The following is a 9,485-nucleotide window of genomic DNA, read 5'->3' on the forward strand; positions in this document are numbered from 1 at the left end:
GTCGATATGTGATTTTGTGAAGGTTGCTCGTTCTAGTGGGAACCAGATCGCGTGTAAGGGATTGTGTTGTGTAGGGTTGATAAGGGAGGTTGGTGATGGTGACCGATGGTTGATAGTCAGTGCTCTAAGTGGGGGAGAATTAGAAATTCTCCGGAAGATCGATGGTCATGAGAGGTTGTTTAGCTGCTTGGGATTTAGTAGTGATTCTGTCAGCCGAGAGTGTAGGCTGGTACAAGTAAGTGACAGGTATACGGGGATTGGATACAGACCAAGGGTGATTGTTTGTGGAATGCCTGGGATTGGTCCGAGATTGAGTATGTAGGGTGGAGATAGAGTTCGGAACCCCTAGAGGGCTAGAACAATATGCATGGGAGAGTTTTTCCTGGAGGGATAATTCGGGATGTTGGATGCTGGTTGAGCGGTCCAGATAGACTGAAGGCCGGTGGGCGTACCAGTCAGGCCGAAGGCTCGAGGAACGGTCCAGACAGGCTGAAGGCCCTGGAGGGCGGTCCAGACCTGCTGAAGGTTCCGAGAGTGGTCCAGATGGGCTGAAGGCCTGGAAAGGCGGTCCAGTCATGCTGAAGACTCTGCTTGTGTTGAGAGATCGGTACGAGGATATGGATTGAGTATGTCGCAACGTGTTAGCGTTAGAAGGTCTGGCCCCGGGTATTGATCATGGTGAGTGGAAGGTAGAGCAGGGACTTGAGAGTCCTTACGAGTGAATCCAGAGCATGTGTGGTGCATGGGATAGCGGTTATGCTATAAGAGAATGGTGTAGTATTGGGTGAGCACCGTGGCACTTGTCATAGTGACAAGGCGGCCAGGTGGATTTCCTTGGTAAGGAAAGGGGAAAGAAATGTAGCTCCGAGAGGGAGTGTAAGTTCACGGAAGTGGAAGCAGTAGTGCAGAGTTATGATTGGGGTGTTCCAATCATGGTTGATGAGCAGTGTGTCTACGGCTGCGGTATGGAATCGCACTTGGTTTGGATGTTTGTTGAGGTCTCGGAAGAAATTTTCGCGGGTGTAGAGCCAAAAGGCTCGGAAGGAATGAAGGAATGGAATCTTGGATTTCTAGTTTGATTTTGATCAAGGATTTATGTATATGGTGGAAATTCATCCTGGGGGATGTTTGGGGGTGTTGTCAGTGTATCGGGTTTTCCCAACCCGAAGATGCTAGAGCCAGTTCAGCATGGGTATGAGATTGCGGTGGAGAAACTCATGGGAGTTTCTCTGAGGCTGAATGATGTGTCATCCTGTTAGCATGGAATGGATAAAGTTGGGCTCAGACCGGGAATTCCGGTGGTTCGCGGTTATTTCTAGCTCGTTCAGTCGAGTGCTTATTGTGATTTGAAGCGGGTGAAGTATCATGGAATGATACTCAGTTGATAAGTTGGTAAGTGTGGTTGTCAGAGGGCGAGGCCGATAGCCAACTTGAAGCGGTGGTCCGAACACCGAGGGAAGGAAAATCGGGTTTTTGAGTTTCGGTGGTTGTGCTTTGAGGAACCTAGTCTGATTAATGCTAGGTGGTGCAGTGTGAGAGTAGTTCTAGATTTGTGTTGCCGCAGGCTTCGAGGACGAAGCCTAATTTAAGTGGAAGAGAATTGTAACATCCCGGAATATCAAGAGTAGAGTTGAAGGGCTAAAAGTGTATTTGTGAAAGGGCAACCCGGCGAGTCCACGAGTGGACTCGGCGAGTAGGGTCGCGACTCTGGTCACGTGTCAAGTAGCCAACTCGGCGAGTCGGCAGTTGGACTCGGCGAGTTGGTGCTGAGTGGAGAAAACCCTAATTTCGGAGGATGAGCCCTATATAAAGGACATTATACCCTCTCCCTAGCCTCTTTACCCTCCCTTGAAGTCCAGAAAACCCTAAGGCACGATTGTGAGGGATTTGAGTGCATTTGAACCTTGGAGAAAAGATTTTGGAGGAGATCTTGGAGAGTTAAGAGGCTTGGAGCAAGGGGCTTTGCAAGGATTCAGATTCTCTTCTATTGGAGCTTTCTTTTGAGGTATTATTTCGTTTCTTGGGCTGTTATTCTTCTAGATTCATAATCTTTGGAGCATTTGGAAAGAATAGCTTGTGGTTTTGTGAGTTGAAAGTTAGATCTGAGGTTGCTACCTCAGATCTGGAATGGAAGACGTCTAGAGAGCATTAAAGTCCCTGTTCTTGAATGGTTAATGAAGCCCTTTTGTCCCAAACCCAAACCCTAGAGTGTAAAATGCTTAGATCTACTTGGATAAAGTTTGCTACTTTACGTGATGGATGGCTTGTAGAAGGGTAGATCTATGGTTTAGAGCATCAGCATGGCTTGGAAAGCCTCTGTATAGTTTCAGATCTAGAGGCACTCGGCTAGTCACAAAGGTGTACTCGGCGAGTTGCTTGAAGATGGACTGGAACTCGGCGAGTTGGAAGAACAACTCGGCGAGTAGGTTGAAGATAGCCTTGGACTCGGCGAGTCTGTTCTTGGAATCGGTGAGTCTGGTCGTGAGGTTCAAATTTCTTCTGGTTGAACTGTGAATCGGTGAGTCAAGGGATGACTCGGTGATTCGAGTGTGAAGGGACTCAGAGTTGTTGGACTCGGTGAGTCTCGGGGTGACTCGGCGAGTTGAGTCGCGGATTCGAGAAGTTATGTGCATGGGGACTCGGCGAGTCATCGGGTTGACTCGGCGAGTAGAGTCAGTCATGGGTTGACTTTGACTTTTTCTTTGATCAAGGGTTGACCAGTTGATTTCCAGGGGCATTTTGGTAATTTTTGGCATTTGTTTTGAGTACAGAGTTTTGATGTTGGCCAGTGTTGGAGATCATATCAGTGGTCGGAGCAGCTTGGGGTTTATCGGTTCAGCCGGCAGTTGCGAGGTGAGTTATCCTCACTATATCAACAGGGTCTACGGCACCAAGGCCGACCCTTTATCGGATTGTGATCCTGGTATCGTTGTTATGTTATTTCTTTGCTATCTTGCATCCTGGTAGTTAGGATGGTATATGTTAGAGACTTGGTTAGGGTCAGAATCCTGGTATGTAGGAAGATGCTATGCTAGTGACCGGTTAGGTCGGTGTCCTGGTTAGGATGATGTTATGCTATGTGATAAGTTAGATCGGTTTGATTGGATGTGATATGCTATATGATTGATTGTTTATGTGCACATGGTTGTTGGATTGGGGTTGGGTTGAGGCGGGACCAGCTTTGTGATGTAGGCCAACATACCCAGGGCAGACTGGTTATCCCGAAGGCCCAACGAGCGGTCCGGATAGGCTGTAGGCCCCAAGAGGGCGGACCAGACGTGCCGAGGCTCGGAGAGTGGACCAGGCCGACTGAAGGCCCAGTGTGGGCGGACCAGTCATATTGTAGACTCAGAGAGTGGACCAGGTGGATTGAAGGCCCGGTGCGGGCAGACCAATCACATTGTAGACTCGATGTATGTGGTTAGACTCGGAGGGTGGACCGGGTGGACTGAAGGCCGGTGCGGCGGACCAGTAACATAGTAGACCCGAAGTGCATGGTTGTTCTGTGTTTTGTTATGATATGGCATGTTATGCGTGTATGGTATATGTGGTTGGTATTTTGGGGGTATCTCACTAAGCTTTCGGGCTTACAGTTGTGGTTTAATGTTTTTCAAGTTCTTCCGGAGACCGTGGCAAGGCAAAGGCGTGATCGTACCGCTCCTCATGAGTATGTTTTGTGATGTGATTTTGGGAATACTCTAAAATAATTGTATTGAAAACCTTTTTGTAATCATTTTATGAAATCAGGTTGTTTTTGAAAAGTTTAAACTGGTTGGAATTTTTATGGTTGTTACATACGACCACGTTTACTCGGCCCGTGTAAATTAACACTACAATTTACACGGTCGTGTAAACACAAAAAAAGTACGCTGCATAATTTGGTTAGGTCTTCAAAGTACAATGCTCGAGAGTATGCGTTTACACGGCCCATGTAAATACAAGGCTTCCATTTACACAGCCCGTGTAAATCTCTGAATAGCTAAAAATCTTCATTTCTTTGATATCTTCCTCCTCAGTGCTCCGCAAGACCCGAAACTTCATCTACATCTCTTATTCATATCCTCAATTAAGATCCTACCTCCAAAAGTCCCTGAAATATAACAAAATTGTGTGCATGAAATTGACTCATGAAAAATCCCAAAAAACATGCAAAATGCATGAGTTTAAGCCTATATGCAATGCCCTTTATGGAGTAAAACTACAAAATGAATGCATCAAATGCACCTAACAAATATCCCCAAGCTTGAACCTTTCATGTCCTCAAGAAAGAACAAGAAAAATTTAAACCGGAGATAATAAAATAAAAGAAAAGAAAAGAAAATCAAAATCAAAACTTTTGAAACTTAATGTAAAAATCAAAACAAACATGAAAAGGATTCAACCCAATTAACCTCGCTTTTGTAGCATAGTTGAGAATGTACCTGTCGTGCCTTGAGTCAAAAAAAGGCTTAAGTCTCAAAATATTATATAACAATAGAAATAAGACTTTAGCCACTCCCTAATGCAACTCAACATAATCAAAGATTACAACACTTGTTCCTTTTTAAAAACATCAAGTCAATTCATGGAACAAATTATGGTCTTACTCACATGAAAATATATGTGACAAAAATATGCTCAATCATCTTTATTTTACAAAATATAACAATGACCAACTCCAGCTATTTGTTGATTAACAACAATCTTTTCTAAAAAATATTTTCTAAGAATTCCCTAAAATTTACCTAGATTGGTTACAAATTTCAAACCACTTACACTAGTCAGAGTAATTAACAGTCAGTCCCAATGTTATAAGTTCAAGTCCAAGTCCAAGGGAATCTTTTGGCAGCCAAGCATTTTTCCTAAACATATTATTCAATTAAAATATAAACATAAATATATACAAACTATGTAATTACATTTTCCTACAAATAAAGCTCATGGCTTTCTTTGAAATCCGTGTAACGGACTTCCAACCATGCACATCTAGATCAAATGACCTTAGTGTGCTAGATTTAAAAAGATCCCTCGGGTTTACTTTCCCGAACCTCAAAGGCCACAGATTAGCTTTATTTGGGTACCTATACATATTTATATTTTCTTTGTTATTATTAAGTTCATGACTTTCTATGGAACCCGTGTAGCGAACTTTCAACCCAATCAGTCCCAAACAATTCAGCTTTAGGCAATTATGTGTAGAACACCCCCTCAGAGTTTATTCATTCGAGTCCCAAAGGTCACAGATTAACTTAATAATATATTTTTTTAACTAAGATAATACATAACACCCTTATCAATTTATTTGCTAGGCTTATTTCTTTATATTTTCGTCCTTGACTTATCTATTGTGAGACGTCTCACGGTCTATTACCATGAGGGGCTTCTAGACATATTTTTTTGGGGGACTGAAGCTAACATACAAAGACCCGTAGGTATAGTTGGAAACTATGTCCCCAAGCAGGGTATATAAAAGGGAATGAGTAGAAAGGACTTTTTAGAGTGTTGGAAGGCCCGGGACTTTGAAATTTTGTATTCTTTTATGATTTCTTGAATTTGGCATTTTGGGTTCAATTGAGCACTTACTACTCATAAGACCAGTCATACGTCCCAAAGATTGGCTCATACCTGTTGTTATGCTCCAATGTTGACAATCTTCTCACTTTCTGTTTTGCGCAAGTATCTTCGGGAGATGTGTTCGTGTACGATTGGCTTGCTTTTAGATTTTCAATAAAAAACAACAACTCTAATTTCAAGACATACGACTCACTAGCTCAACTGTTTTGAGAAGATTCAGCTGCTTAGGATTGGATCAAAAAATATTTTTTTTAACAAAATAAAATGTAATGCAAAAATTTAGTTGCAAAATGCATTTATATATATATATATATATATATATATATATATATATATATATATATATATATATATATATAATAGAATAGAAATAAAATCTTTTTGTTTGAAAATTTTATATACAGAATGAAAAAGAAAAAACATTATGCAATATGTACAAAAACTGCATGCAACCTACATGCAACGGGATCTATGCATGGATGGGTGCCCCTCCCCAAGCTTAAAATATAGCATCATCCTCAATGCTTGGATAGAGGCATAGCCGGCCTTTTGAGAGCCAGGCGGTGGAGGATGTGGTGGGAACTGAGGGTAGTAGGGCTGATAATCGGTAGGATAATATGGGGGCCACTGGCGTTGAGATGTTGATGGTTTTTGTTGTGGTGGAAGGACAAGTACTTGCTGGAGATCGCTCAACAAGTGATGTATGTTTCGGTTCCTAAACGGCCCATCGCTGATCCTACTCGGCCCACCGCAACTCTTGTTGGGCCCAACACTTTTAGATTACGGTAGTCCTGAAATTCGGAAGTTGGTTCAGCAATATCCGTATAAATCTCTCCTACCTCCTACTGGAGGCTCGTGTAATGGTGGTCTAAGCATGCAAACTCGCCCATGTAGATGTTGTGCTCGGGAAAGGGAATGGGGAGAGATGAGTTGGAGGCACCTGCAGTTGGAGCAGGAGGATGAAGAGTGGTGGTTGGAGGTCTACGAACTGCAGTAAAACCCAAATTGGACTAGAGGCGACAATTTGTAGATGGGATGTCATTGGCCAAATTGAGTATCTTCTTATTTCGGCTGTCAATACGTAGATACTCTTTACCATCGATTGTCCAATGAACATCCCCGTTGGAATTACGGTAAAAGATATGCATAGTCTCCATAACATCAATTGATAAACGAGTGCGACCCAGAATTATATCGTTTGTGTTGTTGGGTAAATGGAGGCCAAGATGTTCAGCTATAATAGAAACCATCCTCCACGATGAAGCTGACCACCATTGCTCATGGAGTTTCTAAGTATTTTTTGGATTACCCAACACCCGAAGTGAGGAACTTCCTCGGGCTTGTGAATCATGCACCATAAAACTTCCAATTCTTTCTTGTTTGCCTTACTAATCTCTTCTTGAGGAAACAAGAGAGAATCAATGATCCGGTGGGTGACCTTAAGGACAGGATGTATGATACTAGAAGCCTTTGTTGTGCCTGATTGAAACTCGTTTTCACAAGAGATTCTTGTCCAAAATCTTCCGCAGCTTTGCTCAAATATGACATTTTTTCTACCCTTTGTCGTATACACATCACTTTTTGCCTTTGAAGCACCAATAATATCACAAAGGCTGTCAGCATGAATCTTATGGGATTGATTGAGCAAACAGAAGGTAAGGATGTGTGTTTGGTAATCAAAGGTGATGGATGACAAGAGTTACAACATGGGTGTTTGATAGTTTAATGCATGGAGATTCAATAGACCTTCCCAACCTATGTCCTTCAAGAGCTTGTGAACTCCTTTATAGATGTGAATGTCCTTAAGGGCTTGGATGTCCACAAATTTTTGAGCCCTTTTTACCCTTCGAATAAGGCTTGAATACAAAATCTCTTGTGGATTGGACTAAAAAATAAGACCAAATTCATAGGGGTTTTCCATGGAATGTTGGTCTTGTTCATCACTAGTTTCTTGACCACCCATATGTGAGGTCCCAATTCTAGCCCTTTTTTCCACAGGAAGCCATTGCCCAAGAATTCAAAAAAGTTTTTCACATATTGTAGGACAATTTGAACTCTATAGTATGCACAAAAACTAGCAATACCACCAAAAATCACCCAAAAAAACGTGGTTCTAACTATATGCACACAAAAAAAGAGTTTGGAACAATTATACCAAAATGTGCTTGTAAATGGTGTTAGGGTGATGTCCAATGCTTCCCCAAGCTTTCCCAAAGCTTATCCTATAAGAAATTACAAACATTAGCTCGAAATTTGGAGACCCAAAAATTCTAGGGTTTGCTCAAAACCCCCCAAAATCGGCCATTAGAGGGTGAAATTGAGATGCAAGACAAAGAAGGTGAAGAAAAGAGAAGAATTTCATACCTTGGAGCTTGATTTTTGAAGCAAAATTAAGCAAAATGGAGTGTTATTGAGGTGTTTTTTCGAAGGGGAAGTAAGGAGAGAAGAGGAGTCGCACGTTTTGTGAAAAGAATGAGCAAAAAAATCGAGTTTTAGCTTAAAAACATACAACTTTGTTTTTACGTTTACATGGGTTGTGTAAACACAAGGGTAAACTTTACACGGCCGTGTAAATGATGCGTTTGATAAATGTGTGTCTGAACGTTTACACGGGCCATGAAAACCATAAGCATAAGTTTACACGGGCCATGTAAATCTCTGAGACGGCCAAAAATTTTGATTTTTTTAATTTTTTTCAAAGTGTAACCCATTAATCCGCTACTGCCTAGAAAATGATTTTTTAACCTCTTTAGACATGAGAAACAACTTGGAAACTTGAAAACGAAGAAAATAAGACGGAAAAATAAGAAATGAAGGAAATGAAAAAAATACCCCCGGGTTGCCTCCCGGTTAGCTGCCCATTTTTAATGTCCTTGGCTTAACTTGGACCCCAATTTTTTATCAATCTTAGTACTTTGGATCCGTTACTTCTTTCACTTCTTCGTTTTTTACTTAAAATCCTTCATAATAAGGCTTTAAATGATGACCGTTTACCTTAAAGATCTTCCCCGTTTTTTCACTTGTGATTTCTATTGCACCATGCTCAAAAACATTAGTGACAACATATGGTCCCACCCAACGGGACCTTAATTTACCAGGAATCAATTTGAAATGAGAGTGGTAAAGTAATACCTTTTGACCTTTTTCAAATACCTTGCGTACAATCATCTTGTCATGGTATGCTTTTGTCCTTTCTTTGTAAAGGACTTCATTCTCATATGCTTCATTACAGATCTCCTCAAGCTCTTGTATGTCAAGCTTCCTTTTCTTTCCCGATTCACTTAGATCCATATTGAATTGCTTGATTGCCCAATAGGATCTATGCTCCAACTCAACGAGTAGTCAACATGGCTTTCCGAAAACAATGCAATATAGAGACATCCCAATTAGAGTTTTGAATGCAGTGCAGTACGCCCACAAAGCATCATCAAGACATGCACTCCAATCTTTCCTTGTTGTATTCACAATTTTCTCTAAAATACCCTTAATTCGTTGATTGCTCACTTCGGCTTGTGCATTTGTTTGTGGGTGGTATGTTGTGGAGACTTTATGAGTAACACCATACTTCTTAAAGATACTTCCAAGCATACGATTGCAAAAATGTGTACCACGAACACTGATTAAGTGTCACACCCCCAAACTAGAATGGCGGAATCGTTAGAGGGTGGATGACTTCATGTAGTATCATAACAATTGAGTAAATAGTAAAGAAAGAAAACACAACCATCATAAATATAATTTAAAAAGTTACATTGTTGATTGTAATACATGTTTCAAAAGAAATTACATTATGATGATATAATAAGTTTGAAATTGACGTCTTAGCGTCCCTTCCCCAAAAGCTGTTGTTTACCTGTATTACTGAATCCCTGTGAAATACAAGTAGTTTTGAAAAAGTGTCAACAATTAAGTTGGTAAGTTCATAAGCGTTT

The sequence above is a fragment of the Lactuca serriola genome, chromosome 5 (assembly GCF_051521515.1).
Source record: "Lactuca serriola cultivar US96UC23 chromosome 5, Lser_US96UC23_V15, whole genome shotgun sequence".
Taxonomy (NCBI): Eukaryota; Viridiplantae; Streptophyta; class Magnoliopsida; order Asterales; family Asteraceae; genus Lactuca; species Lactuca serriola.